Here is a 6,867-nt window from a genome sequence, read left to right on the forward strand (position 1 = left end):
ACTTATTCATGAATAGAGTCTCAGGTTCATAATAATGTATCCATGTTAAATGTGTGAGTGTATTTACGTTTTTAAATAAACTTTGTATCCTTAGAAAAACTGAATATCTGCTACCGGAGTTATATTTTGAATATATCGGAAATGTGATGATACATTCTTATTCCATTTTACTTCTTAAGAAAAATGCGAGGTTTTTAAATTAGGAATTTACAACAATACAGTTGAATAAGATCATATCGCTGACTATGTGAATGGGAACATCCTTACATGTCTCAAACTGTGTCCATTAAAATAGGTTTCTTTCTCCTGAAAACCAACCAACCAACCAACCAACCAACCAACCAACCAACCAACCAACCAACCAACCAACCAACCAACCAACCAACCAACCAACCAACCAACCAACCAACCAACCAACCAACCAACCAACCAACCAACCAACCAACCAACCAACCAACCAACCAACCAACCAACCAACCAACCAACCAACCAACCAACCAACCAACCAACCAACCAACCAACCAACCAACCAACCAACCAACCAACCAACCAACCAACCAACCAACCAACCAACCAACCAACCAACCAACCAACCAACCAACCAACCAACCAACCAACCAACCAACCAACCAACCAACCAACCAACCAACCAACCAACCAACCAACCAACCAACCAACCAACCAACCAACCAACCAACCAACCAACCAACCAACCAACCAACCAACCAACCAACCAACCAACCAACCAACCAACCAACCAACCAACCAACCAACCAACCAACCAACCAACCAACCAACCAACCAACCAACCAACCAACCAACCAACCAACCAACCAACCAACCAACCAACCAACCAACCAACCAACCAACCAACCAACCAACCAACCAACCAACCAACCAACCAACCAACCAACCAACCAACCAACCAACCAACCAACCAACCAACCAACCAACCAACCAACCAACCAACCAACCAACCAACCAACCAACCAACCAACCAACCAACCAACCAACCAACCAACCAACCAACCAACCAACCAACCAACCAACCAACCAACCAACCAACCAACCAACCAACCAACCAACCAACCAACCAACCAACCAACCAACCAACCAACCAACCAACCAACCAACCAACCAACCAACCAACCAACCAACCAACCAACCAACCAACCAACCAACCAACCAACCAACCAACCAACCAACCAACCAACCAACCAACCAACCAACCAACCAACCAACCAACCAACCAACCAACCAACCAACCAACCAACCAACCAACCAACCAACCAACCAACCAACCAACCAACCAACCAACCAACCAACCAACCAACCAACCAACCAACCAACCAACCAACCAACCAACCAACCAACCAACCAACCAACCAACCAACCAACCAACCAACCAACCAACCAACCAACCAACCAACCAACCAACCAACCAACCAACCAACCAACCAACCAACCAACCAACCAACCAACCAACCAACCAACCAACCAACCAACCAACCAACCAACCAACCAACCAACCAACCAACCAACCAACCAACCAACCAACCAACCAACCAACCAACCAACCAACCAACCAACCAACCAACCAACCAACCAACCAACCAACCAACCAACCAACCAACCAACCAACCAACCAACCAACCAACCAACCAACCAACCAACCAACCAACCAACCAACCAACCAACCAACCAACCAACCAACCAACCAACCAACCAACCAACCAACCAACCAACCAACCAACCAACCAACCAACCAACCAACCAACCAACCAACCAACCAACCAACCAACCAACCAACCAACCAACCAACCAACCAACCAACCAACCAACCAACCAACCAACCAACCAACCAACCAACCAACCAACCAACCAACCAACCAACCAACCAACCAACCAACCAACCAACCAACCAACCAACCAACCAACCAACCAACCAACCAACCAACCAACCAACCAACCAACCAACCAACCAACCAACCAACCAACCAACCAACCAACCAACCAACCAACCAACCAACCAACCAACCAACCAACCAACCAACCAACCAACCAACCAACCAACCAACCAACCAACCAACCAACCAACCAACCAACCAACCAACCAACCAACCAACCAACCAACCAACCAACCAACCAACCAACCAACCAACCAACCAACCAACCAACCAACCAACCAACCAACCAACCAACCAACCAACCAACCAACCAACCAACCAACCAACCAACCAACCAACCAACCAACCAACCAACCAACCAACCAACCAACCAACCAACCAACCAACCAACCAACCAACCAACCAACCAACCAACCAACCAACCAACCAACCAACCAACCAACCAACCAACCAACCAACCAACCAACCAACCAACCAACCAACCAACCAACCAACCAACCAACCAACCAACCAACCAACCAACCAACCAACCAACCAACCAACCAACCAACCAACCAACCAACCAACCAACCAACCAACCAACCAACCAACCAACCAACCAACCAACCAACCAACCAACCAACCAACCAACCAACCAACCAACCAACCAACCAACCAACCAACCAACCAACCAACCAACCAACCAACCAACCAACCAACCAACCAACCAACCAACCAACCAACCAACCAACCAACCAACCAACCAACCAACCAACCAACCAACCAACCAACCAACCAACCAACCAACCAACCAACCAACCAACCAACCAACCAACCAACCAACCAACCAACCAACCAACCAACCAACCAACCAACCAACCAACCAACCAACCAACCAACCAACCAACCAACCAACCAACCAACCAACCAACCAACCAACCAACCAACCAACCAACCAACCAACCAACCAACCAACCAACCAACCAACCAACCAACCAACCAACCAACCAACCAACCAACCAACCAACCAACCAACCAACCAACCAACCAACCAACCAACCAACCAACCAACCAACCAACCAACCAACCAACCAACCAACCAACCAACCAACCAACCAACCAACCAACCAACCAACCAACCAACCAACCAACCAACCAACCAACCAACCAACCAACCAACCAACCAACCAACCAACCAACCAACCAACCAACCAACCAACCAACCAACCAACCAACCAACCAACCAACCAACCAACCAACCAACCAACCAACCAACCAACCAACCAACCAACCAACCAACCAACCAACCAACCAACCAACCAACCAACCAACCAACCAACCAACCAACCAACCAACCAACCAACCAACCAACCAACCAACCAACCAACCAACCAACCAACCAACCAACCAACCAACCAACCAACCAACCAACCAACCAACCAACCAACCAACCAACCAACCAACCAACCAACCAACCAACCAACCAACCAACCAACCAACCAACCAACCAACCAACCAACCAACCAACCAACCAACCAACCAACCAACCAACCAACCAACCAACCAACCAACCAACCAACCAACCAACCAACCAACCAACCAACCAGTTATTTCAAAGAACTTAACAAATTATCGAACATTTCCCTTGATATACTATTCCAGTCCTTAATTCCTCTTCCTATAAATTAATATTTACCCCAATTTGTCCTCTTGAAGTCCAGCTTTATCTTCATATTACGATCTCTCCTACCTTTAAAAGCTCCACTCAAGCTTATTTGTATACTAATGACATTCGACGCCATCTCTCCACTGAACCCGTGTGGGAAGAAGCGGTAGAATAACACCCAGGGTATCCCCTGCCTGTCGTAAGAGGCGACTAAAAGGGGGCCCAGGCCTCTTAACTTGGAGCATGGGTGGCGACTACGGGGCCGTTAGCTGAGTCCTAGCTTTGCTTCCACTTACTTGTGCAAGGTTCTTCACTTTCATCTATCCCATACGACCTCCCTTGGCTAACTCTTGTTCATTTCCAAAATTCAGTGCTCCTGGGGCCCCTTTTAATCGCCTCTTAGGGCAGGCAGGGGATACCGTGGGTGCTATTCTACCGTCCCCACCCATAAGGGATCCAACCAGCCTTCGTGTTGACGACTAAACCTACGTAAGTTTCATATTTAGGATATTACTTTTTAGTATTTTATGTTTTCAGAATCGATCAAATTAAATTATATAAATGGTAACATGATTTTTGTTGTTGCTATTTGCTTTACGTCGCACCGACACAGATAGGTCTTATGGCGACGATGAGACAGGAAAGGCCTAGGAATGGGAAGGAAGCGGCCGTGGCCTTAATTAAGGTACAGCCCCAGCATTTGCCTGGTGTGAAAATGGGAAACCACGGAAAACCATCTTCAGGGCTGCCGACAGTGGGGTTCGAACCCACTATCTCCCGGATGCGAGCTCACTGCTGCGCGCTCTAACCGCATGGCCAATTCGCTCGGTGGTAACATGATTGAAATATAGCCTACGTCACGTTTAACTGAGATGATGTGGGCCATTTTTATACTTCTGGAGTAGGATATTTTATGGGATGTCTGTACATTATGTCCCCTTACAATTATGGTGTTAAGAGATGCAAGGGTACAGTCAATGAAATCTACAGGAAGTGAATGAACCCCTCAGCACTACACATTCATAAAGCCCAGGCACTGAAAAGTATGATGCTAGACACGGTCAAACAAGAGTCATTATCACAATATTCAACAACTAACGTAATGCCCAGTAGGCTTATTACTTTTTGGAATGTGGTTGCAAATATGAAATACATAAATCCTGGTTTTACAGTATATTACGAAACGTATTCAAAGTTAAAAGCTATTCTGGAGACAACTGGATTATATTATGGAAAAATGTTCAGGAATTCTCAACATCTTTGCAATATCTTTTCCTGTTTTACTATTAGATCTATTTTACTACTTTCTCTTACACAACATTTCTTTCTGTTGCCTATCTCTGTTAACGTGACAGGAACTTTTTGAGCAGAAAAATGTAATATTTTGTGTTGCTAATTTAAAAATGCACAAACGTAAGCTTTGGTTAATTACATGTAAAATAAATACGAATATTTAAAACATATTAATCTGACTTTTCTCGTTTTTCTCCTTTGGCATACCGAAAGATTTGAGAAAACACGGTAGTTTCTAACACTAATAAGAATTCAAAAATCATTAAATTGCTTAATTACGTAATTTATAATAGGTCATATTCATAGTTACAGTTTAATTCCCAAGCACTATTATATTACGGTATTAGATATGTAAACACTTGAGATGAGGGATATAATTTTGGTTATGAACACTGCGTATATGATGTAACCATATTTCCAATTCGCTGGGTGACAGTTCTGCAGGAGCGACCTCCAGACGAATAAGTATGCTCAGACTGCGAATACTGCTGACGAAGTTTAAATTGTTTTCCACCGTGATTCACACCGCCGAAAGAAAAAGGTTCAAATTTGTCATTGAAAAATGGTTCACCTTCTTCATCATCATCATCCTCATGGAATAAATCTTCAAAATCGAAAAAGTTATGTTCTGGCCCACCATCGTGTCCTTGGAAACGCGAGGAATGGAAAGGATTTTTTCGTATAACTCTATCAAAATTTCTGAAAATGTCTTCGAAGTTAAAAGAAAACGAGTGACTATTTCCTCCATCTGGTCCACCGCTTGATTCAAAGGCAGCACTTCCAAAACGGTCATACTTCTGTCGTTTCTCTGGATTTGACAATACTTCATAAGCTTGAGCAACCTCTAGGAACTTTTCTTGAGCACCTTCTTCTTTATTTTTATCTGGATGATACTTCATAGCAAGCTTCCTAAATGCTCTCTTTATTTCTTTATCACCTGAATTTTTTTCTACTCCAAGTAATTCATAGTAATCTCTTTCTCCTGATGTTCCGGCACTACAGTTCTCGAAAATCAGTAAAAATAAAAAGAATAAAGCAGAAGTTTCTTTTTGCATTGTTGGTATCAAATCAGATATCACACGAAACTGAAAGTATCTATCAGTGAACATACCCCTCGATGAATCAAATCATTTTTGACATTTCATTTAGAACATCGGACTGATCAAGCTTTTGTCACAATAAATTGCACTGACGATAAATGCAGCAACACTTTAACGTAAACAAAGTATTTTGAACGCCGAAACATATAATAATATCATTTGAGAGACATGTGTGTATGCCTATTTTTCCATATATTGTTCCTTTTACAAATAAAGTAACTTTTAATTGTATTACCTGGCCTCAGTTACTGTTAATTTACATACACACTTCAAAGGAAGAGCCAAAGTTTCGTAGAATAAACAGAAAATAACCTACAATATCAAGCGTAACGTAGATTCTATTGGAAAGAGTAGTTCATTTATAACCACAGATCTTAGTCATAAAGATTAGAATATCTGAGACTCCGTTGCAATACTTCCATAGCAATTATCACCGCCTGCTCGATATGCATCCCATGACTGCTTAATTATCGAGTAATACAGTTGTTCCGTGAAATAGATAAGGCTCTGTTTTCTTACCACAATATAACCAGTATAACCAAGACCGACTACAATACTTCCAACTTTTTGCTACTATCGATTGGCGGGGAAATGGTCAAGACCGACTCCAATCCTCAGACCTTAATAATAATATGATAAATTTCGAACAATTTTGATTTAGTTCTCACAGAAACTTGTCAAAGAGTTTTGTCTTTTGTTGCACAATATCAGATGATATCAGTGACAGTAGGCTCCGCATAATTTACACTTGCAGTTACCGTCCGGGTCATGGAATTTATCTGTTAGGCATATCCGATCATGGAAACCGTGTACGGCATATCTTGTCAATACATGACGTAGATCATATCTGGCTTGTGTCCATTCCCTATATATCATCGCATCCGTTGAATAAAACGCTGGCCATATCTCTTGTCTCTTCTTA

The 6,867-nt window shown here is 43.1% G+C and overlaps 1 pseudogene; it reads right to left on the reverse strand.

Annotated features, from left to right (window-relative positions):
• Positions 1-5,228: 5,228 nt before the first annotated feature.
• On the reverse strand, positions 5,229-5,900 carry LOC136877718 (dnaJ homolog subfamily B member 9 pseudogene; annotated as a pseudogene).
• Positions 5,901-6,867: the final 967 nt, after the last annotated feature.

The sequence above is a fragment of the Anabrus simplex genome, chromosome 7, assembly GCF_040414725.1.
Source record: "Anabrus simplex isolate iqAnaSimp1 chromosome 7, ASM4041472v1, whole genome shotgun sequence".
Classification (NCBI taxonomy): Eukaryota; Metazoa; Arthropoda; class Insecta; order Orthoptera; family Tettigoniidae; genus Anabrus; species Anabrus simplex.